The sequence below is a fragment of the Convolutriloba macropyga genome, chromosome 13 (assembly GCF_964194025.1).
Source record: "Convolutriloba macropyga chromosome 13, txConMacr16.3, whole genome shotgun sequence".
Lineage (NCBI taxonomy): Eukaryota > Metazoa > Xenacoelomorpha > Acoela > Convolutidae > Convolutriloba > Convolutriloba macropyga.
Genome location: NC_134480.1, coordinates 46,693,051 through 46,709,121, shown reverse-complemented (window position 1 = coordinate 46,709,121; position 16,071 = coordinate 46,693,051). Strand labels below are relative to the sequence as shown.

The 16,071-nt window shown below is 36.7% G+C and overlaps 1 protein-coding gene across 1 annotated transcript in view; it reads left to right on the top strand.

Moving 5' to 3' along the window:
• The window catches only part of LOC142352311 (uncharacterized), a 52,402-nt gene that overhangs the window by 6,768 nt on the left and 29,563 nt on the right, over positions 1-16,071 (top strand). The gene's annotated exons all lie outside the window — the stretch shown is intronic.

The following is a 16,071-nucleotide window of genomic DNA, read 5'->3' as shown; positions in this document are numbered from 1 at the left end:
TTTTTATTTTATTTAACTATTTTAATAGTTGTAATATTGTGTAATAGTAATATTAATATGACTGTGTAAGGACTATTGGGACTGACTGTAATATTGTAAATTTACATGTAATATTGACTGGTGCTACTTATATACTTCGTACATGGTGCTAGTAATATGGTAGTAATTAATATATCAAGACTTGTTTTGTGGCGGGGGGGTTGAGGATATAAGTAGGGGACAAAAGGGAGAATTAGAGAGGCGTAGTAAATAAGTGAATGCTAGTGAAGGGTGTAATTGTGTGTTCAAAGCGTTGTTGTGTGTTTTGCGGCATGTGTTATTAACTATTAGTGGTCATTATAGCATGGTATTTAAACGTCCTTTGCATTTATTGCATAAATTGTTCTGTTTGTGTGTTTTCATTCCTGTGATTGTTCATTTTTAACTTAACACTTTAGTTTTCTGCTTGCTTAATAACTAGTTTGACTCAATTTTTAAACTTTCAGATAGTTATTGTGAATCATGGATGTTGCTCAGTATGAGGATTTTCTGACTTTCTTGCGAAGCAAGTCGTTGTCTCAGTCTAAATGGATGTATCCATCATTTGTTCGGTCATCTGAGGAGCGACGAGCTTATCGGGACAAAGCAGAACATATGGTTCTGGGGACAAAGAACGTGGGAACATCAGAATTGGCCGTACATCGGGAGGTGTTGATGTGATGTACAAAGTGGAAGTGAAGGTGGGCAGCGAGATGCAAGTTCAGGAGAAGGAAAATCCAACTCAGCAGATGGTGTCTCAGGAGTTGGCTTCGCTTCATGTTGGGTTTAGTGCTTCAGCAAAGCACATTACTCGTGTGAGGTCACAAGTCGATCGCCTGAAAGCTGCTGGGTTCTTCTTTCCACGGTCAATGGGAGGATTGCAGGCCGCTGTTGAAAGGTAATTGCATATATTTATAATTATTTATATTTTTATTTGTTTTTCTTTAGTTTGTGTAGTAGTTGTAGTATTTTACTAGTTGTGAAGTGGTGTATGCTTATTGTTTAGAGCTAATCGTGAGTGTGTGCCATGTTTCGTGAAGAAGATGTTCGGCAAAGAGGTGCACTGCACTTTTTTCCGTGCAAATCTTCGTGCAAATGTGTGTGCCGAATTGGGGTACGAGTTTTACAATGACATTTATGCTGAGCATGTGGACATAGTGTCATTCAAAACTCCAAAGTTGCTTGGTGCGGCTGGTGTGAGGGCCGAAGTTGGTGGTCTGTGTGCTCTCAGTGCTCTGTACTACACCTTAACTGGTCGGAAGTCAGGTATTTGTTGTGTTTTGTCGCAATTTTCACTAAGTTTATTACTTTAATTCACATTTGTTTGGTTTGTTGCAGACAAGAAGGTTCCCAAGCATAATGTTCGCGCTCTACGCTTGGCTATTGTGGCCAAGATGAGTTCGCCTGGATTCTCTGAGCTTGTAAAGGACCAGTTAGGGTACTTTGTGTCGGAGTATGAGATTGCTGAGAGTGAAGATAATGGGTCGTTGGCCGAGTTCTGGGTAAAGTTTTATTGTAATTACTATTAATTCTGATATGTGCATGTGTAGGTAGGTACTCTTTGAGGTTTAGTTGTTTAGTTTGTCGGTATGGCTTCTTTCCTGGGATGCAACGTCAATATTTATTGGCAGTATACTGAGGAAATGGGGGGCGGCTGGGTGTGTTACAGGCATTCTATCAATGCTAAAGCCACCGCTCCTGCTGTACTGATCCAGTGCATCGGGAAATTCATCGACAATGAGTATCGGTACCATTGCGAGCCAATTGTGGACTTTCCAAAGTGAGTATTTAGCTGTTTGTTGTGCAGATTTATCGTGTTTTTTATGTAATTTCCGGGCTTTTTGTTCATTATATTGACATTTAAACAGGTTAGACGATGCTGAGCGGTACTTGACTCGTTCTACTAGGACAAGGGGTCAGTCCGGTCAGTGTACTAGTGGTCGTGGTACCGTAGCTGAGGATAGCGCCGATGAGAATTGACTAGTGTCGGTGCAATTATATTCATCATGTAGTTTAGTTTCATCTATAGGTGAGTTTTTACTTATTATTTGTCAATTGTAGCTTTGTTAATTGGATTTGACTGTTGGGACTAGCAGCTGTGAAGTGTGTGAACGTGTGGTAACATTTGAATTGCAGTGTGTGACTTTATAATGACATATTTGTGAAAGTGAAATTTTGGTGACATAACTTTTTTGATTTTTGGGGATTAACTTTAATTTACTTGTCAATTATTGATCATAGACTGGTTCTAATGGTTCTAGATACTTGTCCTGGTTGTTGGCAGCACTTGTATGTAATTTGGATTGATTTGGAAGAGTATTTGGTACTGATTTTCACATGTAATTTTTTCGTAATTTTGGTCATTTTTCCGCATCAGGGCTGGTGTGGTAAATATGTGGATTTTTCAATTTTTATTGAACTTTGGGCAAATTTTTTGGCTTGGCCCACTCAGTAGACATCGGTGGGGAATAACTATGCAATAAATTCAGGTTTTTGGACACTTTTTGGTCAACTTTTTTACTGATGTCTGAAAAAGCGAAAAATGCGAAAAATTGAGGGCTCCAGCGTCACTCAATTTTTAGATTGCTCCGATTGGGCTCAAAATTGGTAGGTCGCCTCAGTGGCTTAAAAAACCCTGCAGCGCAAAAATTTGGCGCAATTTAAGCTTTTTTCGCAAAGTTATGATTGTTTTCGTGATCTGAACCTGGCTATTTTTGAATCATGAAATTTGAGTTGCATAAGTCGTCACTGTTCATACATTATCAGTTTTGAATGGTTAAAATGGTGCTGTCTGTGCTTGGTACTAATGTAGATTACTGAATTATAGGGTTTGAAGCTATTTATCGGGTCTTAGCGTTGATTTTTGGGTCCAAAATGCAAATTTTCAAGCATGATTTTTCCACTAATTAAGCTTCTTCGAGACATGTGTCAGTCTGGTGATTCTCTAGTGGCCTAAATCAGGTGCTAACTGTTGTTACTGATATCTGTGGCTATCAGGGGTAGCATTTTGGTAGGTTTGGAGTTGATTAACTTAGGTTTTATACCAGTTTTTCTGTGAAATGTACTGAATTTTTACTTGTGAAGCGTCATGTTTGGTGCATAAGTTGACATAGATTGAAGATAATTGATTTTTGACAGTAATTGTGGGTCATACTAGTGAGTACTGTGTTGGTGGCAGCTATTGGTGTGGTTTAATGCATTATTTGACTATAATATATTGAGTTTTTCACTTTAGAATTTCGGACCAAATTTTGTGAAATATGTGCAATTTTCGATTTTTTCACTTTTTTCAACATTTACGAATTTCTATGCGATTGTATGGATTTATTAGGCTTAGACAACTACTAGGGAGACTGAATATTGGATATGGGCTCATAATTCGGCTATTTGATACTATTTTTCTGGGCTAAATCTGGCTCTATTTTGGCAAATTTGAGAAGAGTTTGGTAGGCTTCAGTTTTTTACTATTATTTCAACATTTTACTTAACAATTTTCAATATTCAATTTTGATATGGGCGTGTAGAGCTTGAGCATGCGGATGTTTTAAGCTAATAATATCGGATTTTCAATCAATATTTTGGATTTTATGAACATGTGCGTGAATTTTCAAAAAGTCTCCAAAATTGGGGGGCCCAGCGTCACTCAATTTTTAAAATGCTCCGATTGAGCTCAAAATTGGTGAATCGCTTTATCGGCTCAAAAAACCCTGCAGCGCAAAAATTTGGGCAGTTTCAACTATTTTTTCATGAGTTATAACGTTTTTGCTGCAGTGAACCTGGGTTTTTTGAAAAGGCTCAGATAGGGGATAGGTTATTGGCTATGAGGCTATGAAAACTTGTTCAGAATGATTGATATTGCTATGGTTGGACTGCTCATGAGTGGGGCTATCCGAATTAACGATAAAATTGGGCATATTCGGGTATTAAGATGCATGTTTGATCACTTTTTTCGGAAATTTCACTCGATTTTTTGTGACTTTCGTTACTATGGCAGTCTTTTCTCAGCTTATATTGGCACTAGGGGGCTGGGAGTGCATATTGTGGGAGCTATAGATGTGGGCGTGCTGATGGTATGGTTAATTTTTGTCAGATGTTAATATTTTTGACTCTAGTGGGAAATAACTGGATTTTTCCTGACAAAATTGTGGCGTTTTGAGAGCTTATTTGGGTTTAAGTCTTCATGGTTGATACTGGGATGAGCTGCGACTGGTTTTTATGGTACTACCAAGCTAGTGGGGGGTTGCACTAGGGTTGTAGGGGGTATAGGTGGCTTTTATCGGTTCAGGTGGAGAATAAAATGACAAAATTTTTGAAGCGGAGGATTGAAGCAGAAGCGCAATTTTCGTTTTTTCGTCATTTTTCAACATATACTTGGAAATATTTGGTTTTAACGGTTGTTTGAGGTTGTACCATGTGGGTGGCAGCTGAGGGTAGCTGCTGGAGGCATTTGGGACAGTTTTTGGCATGTTTTTGGGATATAATTTACACTACATTTTAATCAATTTTAACGCACTTTGATAGGGTTCGGTATTTTTGTCATAACTCAACTTCTATTGTTTTTTGACGGGATTTTTGGCTACTGGGATGTCAAGCGTGAGCAGTAGGATGGTCTAGGGCTATAAAATGGGTCAATTGGGTGTTTTTTGTGGGAGTTATCATTGAATTCGAGCGGATTCGAAAAGTGTCAAAAATTGAGGGCTCCAGCGTCACTCGATTTTTAAAGTTCTCCAAATCGCTTCAAAATTTGCAGGTCGGTTCCTCGGCTTGAAAAATGCTGCAGCGCAAAAATTTGGGGTGATCGGGGCATTTCTCACAATTCTATGACTATTTTTCTGAAGTGAACCTAGGTTTTTCGGAAGGGTCAATTTTAGGCTAAGTTTTTGGTACTTAGAACGGGTCGAATGGGGTCAATAATAGCTGGAATCGCTTTTACTGGATAAGGGCTTTTCAGAACAATAGGTTAATCCAGGTTCAGACAAGTAGTTCTGGAGATATAACAAAATAACTAGGATTTGAGGTCAAAATTTTTCGAATTTTTGGCGATTTTTGGACTTTAGGGCTAAGTTGCTCAGGCTTGTTGGGCTTCTGGGGCTAATGGAGGGTAATACTGGACTGTACTTGCTAATGGATATAGATGGTTATAGGTAGAGGGTCGAAGACTTGACATATAAGCTCAAAAATGATATTAAAATCCAATTTATCATAGCCACTAGCGAGTTTTGGAAGACTTAAGTGTTTAATTTCTGCATCTATTACTATTTCTCTCAGTTCATAAAGACTTGCTAATACAGATTCGTAAGTGGGTTTGTGGTAGTATCTGAATTTTATAACTAAACTGAAGATGTAACGTTCAGAAATGGGGTCGAAGTAAATTAAAACTGAGCCGATATCAGGTGGATATCTAAGTCTAATTGCACTTGGGGCTGCTGGGTACCAGCTTTTGACTTGTCTGGCTAATCCCTTTGCCATTGCAAGGTCTGCTGATATACAGTGTGCAAAAGAATGTGGAGAGTATAAGATATTCGTTGGTGAACTTAGATAAGTTGCATTTATTTCTTGACTAAAGTGATTTAAGTTTTGATTTGAAGAGCCTGGTGAAGAGTTTTTTGTTTGAGATCTGGTTACTGGTTTGTTTGCTGAACTGCTGGGCTTTTTCCCTGAATATTTTGCTATGCTTGCTCTAACTTGATCTAGTTTTGTCTCTCTACTTGGAGTATTTGACTGTTTTGATGCTTGTGCTGATGCTTTTATTGCTTCGCGTTTTTCTTCTTGTTCCAGTCTGGCACGTGCATTTTTTAGTCTAGGACTGCCTGATCTTTTAACTCGGTTGGTTAGGTAAGGGTTTGTTCGATCTTCTTTATGCAACATTATTTCTCTATCACGTTTAAATCCGCGTACATTTTTCCGCTGTTGGTAGTCTGTTGATTTGAATGAACTTTTCTCTGGTTTTCGTTTTGGGTTATAAGGTCTGGCTCTTATTTTTCTATCAGTTAAAGCAAATTGTTCTTCGTGTGTTTCTGGAGGCGATTCAATATCGAATGGTACTATTGACGGTTGTGGCTGTTGAGATGGTAGAAACATTTCATCGTCTGATGAGGATGATACAAGAGGAACACGAACTTCTGGTTCTTGCTGTCTAATTTCGTCAGCAATTAACGGATTAACTGGTATTCGGGCAATTTATTCTGCGTCCAGGTTTAGGTCAGCTAAATTTTCATCTGAACTGCTATTTTCATCAAATAAATTTGGGACTGCTTCGTCTGAACTTGAGGAATCAAATACTGGAAGATGGACTGGGGCAGTTCGTGGTCTAACTGCTGGTGCTACTACCCTTGGTGGTGCTGGTGGTACTGCTGGAGGTGCTGCTACTGCTGGTCCTGCTAATGGTCCACCTAGGGGAACATTTATGGTCACTCTGACTGTATCTTGTTTCTCTTTTGTAGCTTGTTTTGTTTCCTTTTCTTGTTCATTTATCAGTTCTGGAATGTGTCTATCAAAAAGCTCTGGCTCCATGTGTTGTCTTCTAGATGGATCTGGTTGAAAGTTTACTGGGTTGATGACTTCGAGGTCTTCAGGAGTTTCACTTGGTTGGATTGGTTTCAATCTGATTCGATGAACACATTGGGTGTAATTCGTATTTACTTTTCGAATGATCAGTAAGGACTTTTTCCACTTTATATAGCGGTAGCCATTTCTGAACTTGGGAAGCTATTACTGTTGATTGCTCTAATAGCTTAGGGTTTAAAAGTAAACAGAATGATTTCTCCAGAATCGGTTTTGCTGATGCTTTTTGATCATAATACTTTTTGTACTTCAAGTATGCAGTTGTTAATTTTTCTTTGTTTTCTCCAAACTTTTGCATCATGGCATCTTGCAGTTCATTTACAAAATCGGAATTTACTGCTACTGCATCCATTACTTTTCTGGAGAATCGTATGTCAAGGGTTTTATGGGTTCTCTGCCATGGAATAAAGTTGAAGGACAACAATTTGTTGCTGAATGATATGAAGTATTATGAATAAAGGTTGCAAGAGGAACATATTTATGCCATTCTTTCCATTGTTCTTCTGTATTAAGTTTCAGAATTCGCTTCAGTGGTCCGTGAGATCGTTCTACTGCTCCAATAGTCTGAGGGTGCTTTAGTGAGGCATGTTTTAACTTTACTTCTAGTAAACTTGCTAGTTCTGACATTAATTCAGAAGTAAAGTTAGTTCCTAAGTCACTAAGTATTGTTTGAGGAATGTAGCTGTGTTGGAAGAACACCTTTACTAGTTCTCGGGCTACTGTGTCGGCATATCCATTTGTTAATGGAACTGCGAATAGGTACTTTGTGAAGACATCTATTGCACTCAAAACATACTTATACTGCGATGACTTTAGGGGGCCTACTAAATCCATTTGGAGCATATCTCCTGGATATGATTGTAGTGAACTGACTGGTTGTAACTTGGGTGTGATGTGGCTTTTTGGTACTCTGTTAAGTTGAAGACAAGTGAGGCAATTTTTGATGAAACTAATGAAATGTTCGGTGAAGCCTGGGTAATAAAATCGCTTTCTAAATTCCTGAATTGTTGCTTTGATGCCTAAGTGACCTGCTGTTTGTGAATTATGGAGCCTATATATAGTCTCTTTCCACAAATGCTTAGGTATGCAGAATTGTTTATGAAGTACTTTTCCAGTATCATCATAAAAATTCCGGTATAAGACATTCCCTTCAAGAATTAATCTATTTAGATGCTTATGGTACTTTTTTAAGTTGGTTGTAGCATACTTTAAGTCTGGTTGTTGATTATTTTGTTGAATCCAGTTTATTACTGTTCTATTATCTGCATCTCTTTGCTGTTCTTCTGCTAAATTCAGGCTAATTAGGTTATCTGTAAGGTCTGGAAACTCATCTAATGGATTTGGGTACTCAATTGAATTTATTTCTTGTTTTCTTTTAAGTTTTAGTAGCCCTTGTATTTCTGTGATTGGTGAATTACTTTGTTTCTTTTTATAATCCTCATACACTCCAAGTTTTTTAAGGACGTCTAGTTCAGCGTTGTTAGCTTCGTCGTCAAAGTTGTCAATATCAAATAATACGTTCAGTTCAACATCAGGATTTTGTGCTTCTGTATCAATTTCTATTTCTCTTACTGGAATTTTATCTGTTAACTTTGAAGACATTGTTGCTGATTTGTCATTCTCCATTCGCGAGAGAAAATCCGCTGCGTAATTAGCGCGTCCAGGAATGTGAGCAATTACTATATTAAAGGCGAGTATTCTGTCTAAACAATTCCAAAGAGATGGTGGTATTACTTTTGACTGGAAGAATTGTGTGAGGCTTTTGTTGTCAGTGAGTATAATTACTTGTTTGCTTGATCCCCAAATGTAGTGTGAAAAGTAGTCCAGTGCATAGTACAAAGCTAGGAACTCTTTGTAATAAATTGAGAACTTTAATTGTGTGGCATTAAACAAATGCGATCCAAACGAAACGGGAGCGTATGTTTTCTTTTCTTTCTTTCCTGTTTCATTTACATAGTCTTCCACCATTAGTACAAAACCTGCACCGTGGTAACTAGCGTCACAAAGAATTACATACTGTAGCCCTGGTTTTGGTAATCGCAATGTTATATTCGTTGCTTCCATTAGATCCTTCTTTATTACTTCTAATGCTTTTACATGTTCTTCTGTGGTTTCTATTACTGCATCCTTCTTCAGGAGCTTGTAAAATGACATTAGTTTTTCACCTAAGTTAGGAATGTAATTTCGGAAGAATTGCGTGAAGCCAATTAGTCGTTTTACTTGTTTTGTCGTTTTTGGCATTCTAAATTTATCTAAAAATTTAGTTATTTTCGCTTTTTCTGGTGATATTCCTTCTGCACTGATATTATTTCCAAGGAATTTCATTGTATCTGTTGCTATTTCACACATTCAGGAGACAATTTCAGTCCCGATTGACGTATACATGTAAAAATTTCTCGTAAAGAGGGTACCAATTGTTCAAAATTTGTTACTGCATTTCCAATATCATCCATAAACTGGGTACAGTTTCCTGAAGCTAAGCATGGGTCCAAGTAATGTCTAATAAAGGAACTGAATCCTGTTACTGACTTATTCAATCCTTGTGCAAGACATTTATAAGCATAAGTTCTCGAAGCAAAGTTAAATGCTAGCAGTTGCACTGATACATCGTCTGCCATTTGCACACAGTGGTATGCTTGAGAACAGTCAAGTTTCGTAAACAATTTTTTTCCCGGCAAAGTAATTTATTGCGTCACTCATGTTGGAAATCGGGAAGTTGGTATTCACGTAGTCATTTTTCAACAAGTGGTTTACTTTTCTCAAGTCAATTAATAGTCTAAGTCTTCCTGAATTCTTTCGTTGTGCGAAAAGTGGACTACTATATCTTGATTGAGACAAAGTTGTTATAAGTCCGTAATAATGCTCTAGTGCGAGCTCTACTTGTAGCTCATTTCTCAAATGGACGGGCGTTGGAGGGCCTTGTTCGTAAATTGGTATGCTTCTTTCTGGAGTTAACTTTATTTTTAAATCTATTATATCCAACGTCAAATCTGTGCTTTGCAAAAATGTCACTGAATTCAACTAATAGTTCACCTACTACTGCTTTTTGCTCATCATTGAGGGCCGATTTTTCCCATGGGAATTTGCTCAAAAAGGTTATTTTATCCTGATAATTACCCTTTGGATCTAATTTCTCCATTTCTTGCAGTTTTAACAATTGCTCAAATATTTCTCTCTGCAAAGGCGACAAATTTGTCGGATCTGGGCACGTTTCAGGCGTTGGGAACCACAATTTTTCATATTCTGGTGCTGGTTTCGCTGGTTGAGCCTTTCTTTTTGGGGTGTCTGTAACTTGAATTAGTTGATTTATTTCTGTTAAATAATTTTCGCTCCTTTTTGCCACATTAATTAGTTGAGGATCTACTTCTAACAACTTTTCAGCTTGGTCTGATGTTAAGAATGAAAATTTGGCTATTTCTTCGCCTTTATTTATGGTAATTGGGTGATCGGTAATGTTCAGGACATAGATGTACAGAATGTTATTTTCAGCAACTTTACTTAAAGAAGATGTTAATATTACTTCACTGTCTTTTTCAAAGATTTCGTTTGGAATTATTACCCCACAGAGGTCAGTGAATGATTCTAGTTTATCATAAAGCTTACATTCTAATACTGCTTGTTGATTTGGCTGTAAGACTTGCTTTTTCTGTGTATAAACTCCAAATTTTTTACGTTTTACCACTCTTCTGGGTTGCTTTTCTGGCTTTATTTCGTTTATTTGTAGTGTTTGATCAGGGAATTTAATGTAGCTTTCTCCTGGGCAGATGCTAACTTTATGTGTAACAAAGAATGGGTTGCCTAGGATTACAGGAGTTGTGACAATTAATACAAGGAAATCTTCTGTAAATGTTTGTGTGCCCAATTTAAATGTAATTTTAATTGCTTTATCAATTTTAACTATGTTTCCGTTTGCCATTTTAACTTTATCTAGATCTGGCTTTTCTATTTCTGTTATTGAATTGATATTTGTGTTAATTAGTTCCTTGTAAAACTCACGACTTATCACATTTGCAAATGCTCCTGTATCAATTAGTGCGCGTCTTTCTAATTCTCCATTAAACTTAACTTTAACATAGGACAATGTTCTGCCTAAAAGTGGGACAATGCTGAATAATTGCTGAACATGTGGTGTTGGCTTTGGTACGGGTTGAGGTACTTGCGTTTGGAGTTGCATAGAATTATTAACTTTACTTTTATTATTATTACTTTTGCGTTTTCTACGCTTTTTGTTACTTTTAATATAAACTGGCTCTATTACTTTATCTAAACTAGGACTAGACGTGCTTTCGTTATAATGGTTAACTGAGTTTTTATAATTTTTATTTTGTTTTTTAAAGTTGGGTGGCTTTATTAGTTTTTATTAGTCATACCTCTCATATTTCTACTTTGGAGTGCACCAGCACGACTAAATTCTTTTGCTTTTTGCATACCATATCGGTCTTGTGCTGGACTATCGTAAACTATACCCTGTCTAAGAAGGTTTTGAGGAGTATTTTTCGTTGGGAACCGGTAAACTGGTCTATTAACATAAGCTGGATGAACAAATGGGGGACTGTCTGAAGGTTCGGTCCAATAATTACGAGTTTGTGGCTGTTCGTTATAATGAAACGGTCTAGGGGCATTAAATTGTGGTCTAAACTCTCGGTAATTATTAGCACGAGGGGCATACTGTTGCTGGGGCCGATAGTTTTTCTGAACTGGACGGTAATTAGACTGATATTGAGGGTAATTTGGTCGATAATTTTGGTATTGGGGGCGGAAATTTTGTCTATAACTTTGTCTGTAGAATTGTTGAGGGTAATGTGGTGTGAATGTGTTTACTGGGCCTTGTTCTGATGGCTCATTTTTAGGTGCTGTTCTCTGCTCAAGTTTCTGCTCAAGTTCTTTCTGATTATTTGAAATAGTAGCTATTGCTTTTAACATTTTATCAGTATTTGCTTCCGTTATTTCATTAAAACCGTCGTCAAAGTACTCTTCTCTGTTACACATCTCCCTTATTGCAATTTGTTGGCTAGCTAAGGTGCATAATTGATCAATGGTATCTGTATCTGGCCTTTCTAAGAGCTTAGGCTTAAGCCAGTTTGGCATAGACTTAATAAAGAAGCGCTTTATTTGCTCGTTTTTTCGATTTTCTGACATTTCAATGGCAGATTCTCTTGCTGCTGTCTCTCTTTCGAATCTACGAGCCTCTGGGTCACCTGCTCCTGCTGGCGCTACCACTATTTCAGGTGCTGGATATGCTTTATTGGCTTCAGTTTTTAATTTTACTAAGAAATTTTTAACAGTATCTGTTTTTGGATTAAACTTTTGATTCTCTAACTTTATAAATCTGATCTCTCTCAAGTCATCCTGCGTGAATCTATTTCTTAGAGCTGTTATACTGTCTTCGAAGACTAGTCTGGTAGCCTCTGGTAAGGTCAAGAAGTATCGCAAGGCATCTCCTTTTAAATGTAATTGCAAAAAGTTCGCTTGTTGTGCGTTTGCGATTGCTGCGACTCCGATTGCACCTGTTATTAGTTGTTCAAACTCGTTAAAATTGTCAGTTTCGGATCCGGAAAAGGGCGTGATGTTGATCTGCGCGTGTGCCATTTCGCTTTTTACCCGTTTAGATTTTTACTTTTCGTTCAATCAGTCTTATTTTCGTTCTAAAGTATTAAATAGCACGCTTAACTTAACTTAATGGAGAGATTAAGGGGATTTAAGTGAAGAAAACAGTTAAATGAATAGCACAAGAATATCAGAAAAGAAACTACTGAAACCATTCGTTCTAAAAATAATAAAGAAGGGCTGCTTATAGACCTATTCCTAAAGCTCCGGTCGAATCGTCAGACTTATATCGTTGAAGCCGTATGGGCCGCCGAAGTCTCACCTCTAAAGAGTGCCCCTTAGTTTAGGAAAATTCGTGGGGACCACGACCGCACAGGCCTTGTGGAAGCTGCACTCAAATAGGCAACAGCATAATTGACCGAAGTCACTGTTTGGTTCATTAACCTCCGGAGCTGGGTGGGGAAATAAAATATAATTGTTTTTTATTTTAGTTTAAACTTTTGTTTTGCCCTCTTTTTTAGTTAATAATTAAGTTATGGTTTCAGTAATTTATTATTCTGATGTTATCTGATAATCAGTGATGATGTTATCAAGGTTAATTTCTTTATCAGATTGAAGTTTGTGACGGATAAGTCCAAATTTACGAGATTTCTGATTTAAACTTTTTGCTGTCCAATAAATTGCTACACGTTTATCGTCTTTATCTAGCACATAAATAACAATAGACTTATAAACTGAAGATGAAAAAGCGGTTACTATCTGAGCTTGCGTTTTACTGTTGTTTTGGGTATAATTAATGTGGTTTCCTTCAATATGTTCAGCAAAATTAGGGGAAGCACGACAATTGTTAATAGCGGGGAGAATTTGTTCTTTATAAATAGACATAAATAAAGCACCAAAATTAATTTTACAAATTCATTTACTCACAATATCCTCGCTTGCAAATACCCTGTGTTGTTTTTGTCCGTTGTGGCGGCTGTGGTTGAGTTTGTTCCAGTTATTGTCCACTCAAACACTTTTGTATTACTGTTACACTTAGTCCACAGAGACACAAACACAGTTTCCACCCATTCTTTCCTTTGTTACTGCTTTTTGTGTTATCATCTTGCTCGGAAAGGAAGTGCTGGATGTGGTTCTGGATGATTGGAGGCTCTTAAGGTAATGTAGAGGAAGAGAAGAAAGAAAACAACAGAATAAAGAAAGGAAATATCGAAAATATCAAGGAATTAATCGAATTATCGGTCCGTTAAACTGGAAAACAGTTAATAACTCCTGTCACCATGTTACGCACTGATTTTTAAATAGTGATCCTCGTGGTGTTATTGAGGTTTATATTTGAAGTAATTAACTTGAATAATTAGCATTTTACAAGGACTTATTTTGGTGTTTCACAGTGCGATTTTTAGCAGATATATTTTGAATAAAATTAGCTAGTAATAGCCTTTTATTGAGCGGTTCAGATGCGTGATATATCCACTAGTTTTCCTTGCTTTTTAGTGTTAATTTAGTCGCTATTGCTTCTGTAACTAAGTTTACCAAACTTGGAGTTTTTTCAAGAGAATTTCCAGTTCAATCTTTATTTATTTTTAGCAAGAATTGTTTAATAATTTTAACAAGAAGTTTCTCAAGTTTATCAAGTTTTATGAGATGATAGGCAACTGATTGTCAGGCTGGTTCTCCGGTGTTCTGCTGATAGTGGGTTCCGAAAGATTGTGCCTTGAGTTGTATTGGTCCTTCGCAAATATTTACTGATTTTCAAGTTGGGCAATTTCCGGCTTTTGTACGTCTCTTGGTGTTTGTTCAGTACATATACAATTCCGTATTAGCACCTACTTTATCAGAATAATTACTTCACCAAGTACATAATCTCTCATGAAGTTATTTACTGATTATGTGAATTTATCATCAAGAAACTCAAAAAAGTAAATATTGAGGCTTTTAGGCACTTGAAGTGTTTGCTTAGTAAAACTGTCAATCTGCAGTTGTTTCTCGTAAACATAAACAAATTAGAGGTTACAGGCCTAGATGGAAATACTGGCTATATATGGCCTTGAAACTAACTGAATATTAATTAATATAAAGCACTTAATTATGGATATTTTAAGGAATATCATCACGTAACTATGAGGGACGAAATAGGGGCGTGACACTTCCGAAAACAGTTTTATTTAAAAGTTTATTGTCAAAATTACAATTACCGATACAGTTGCCTCAAAAACTCCGCACCTAGTTATATAGGAAAAGATCAGTTGCCAAAAAGAGAATTTTAAAGAATTGTTCTGTTTTGGTGTTGGGGTATGTTTTTGTGTGTTTAGTATAATGTTCTTGGTATATGTTTTTGTAAGTTTTGTCTTCGTCTTTTAAATTGTATTACACTTACCTATCTGGAAGAGAGATTTAAAAGATTTTAGTTTTTGCCGCAATAGGGCGGCTTAATTTTCGGTTCAAACAGTACAAGTAATTTTCTCCAATGCTTATAAGTTGTTTTCAGATACTCTCAACGGTTTCTCTGACAGAAATTAATGGTTGTTTCTGCAACCTTGAGAGGAATGATGGAACATTCTGTGCTACGCACAGACACGCACGAGCCGTCTTGTTCAAAGTTATTTAAGCTACATGTGTTCAGTTATCTACCAACACAGTGCATAGCTCTAATACTACTCCTGTGTTTTGCCGTCAGAAAGAAAATTTTTGAGATCAAAATTTGGTATATTGCATTTGATGACCGCATTTGATGAACAGATTCTTATAAATTGATTCCAATAAATGGAACACTGATAAATATCTGGTGTGCCGTACCGAAAACTTGTCTTTCATACACGTTTCGCTTTATCTTTAAAATACGTGTGAATTCAAATACCTTTTGCCTCGATACGATTACAGGTCTTCTTTATTGGAAAGTTTTTATTGGGAAATGTTTTAACGATATTGAAGTAAAAACATCGAATGTGCATTTTGTTGCCTTTACTGAAAACTTTTTTAAAAAATGACAAGTTTTCTGCCACTTACGTTAATCAGCAGACATAATTCACTCAGTTGAACAAAATGTCATTCCTCTCAAATTTATCTTATCTTAGTTATTGAAGGCAACCTTTTTGACAAAATTACGACTCCGCTCAAATCTTCCATTTATTGCAACAATTATTTTGACAGACCAAAAACAAGAGTTGGGGCCTGCAGTTACACCCTTAATTAGAACTTTACTGGGTCAAGGAGAGCCAAGATAATTATCCACGCGTAAAAAGTTTTATGGTAAAAAGGCAAATTTTTGTCAGGAGCGCAACCAGAAATAGAACATAAAAACTGCACCATTTTTTCGCTCAAAATTTAATTCGAACCCGTTATTGGGGAAAGACATCTCTTCATTGCGTAACTCTTGATGAAATATGTTTTCTAACTGTCGTTTATTTGACGAAGCTTCTCCTTAAGCTTGTTCAATGGTTTTTGTAATAATTTAACTTAAAATGGCTAATATTCACACTGCCGAATAATTGCAGATTTTGATAACTTTTTAATAGCAACAAACTTACGAAGTTTGTTGAGGCAATTGTAAACGTGCGTCTTTTTGATGCAAAATTTTGCTCGATCATTTCTTCTGGAAGTTCTTCCTATTTCACTTCTCGAGTAACTTTTTCACGCTTGAATTCTTAATGTTTGCTCGGGTTAAATTGCTCTTATTCAGAAATTCAGTCTGTTGCTAAAAGAAAAGCGATTGCAAGACAAGTTATCACAAGCTTCTGATAGCCTAGTGAGTAATAGGTTAGTATAGTACGCAGGTCAGGAGTTCGAGACCTCCTTGGGTGGAATTTTTTGTAACCATAAAATAATCTAGACTACCCCCCTTGAATTATATTGCCCCGCCTATAGGTCAAGAGCAATTTATTGTTTAATTGTTTTAACTATTAATATTCCTTCGTTTTTCTTTAAAAAATATGTTTGTCA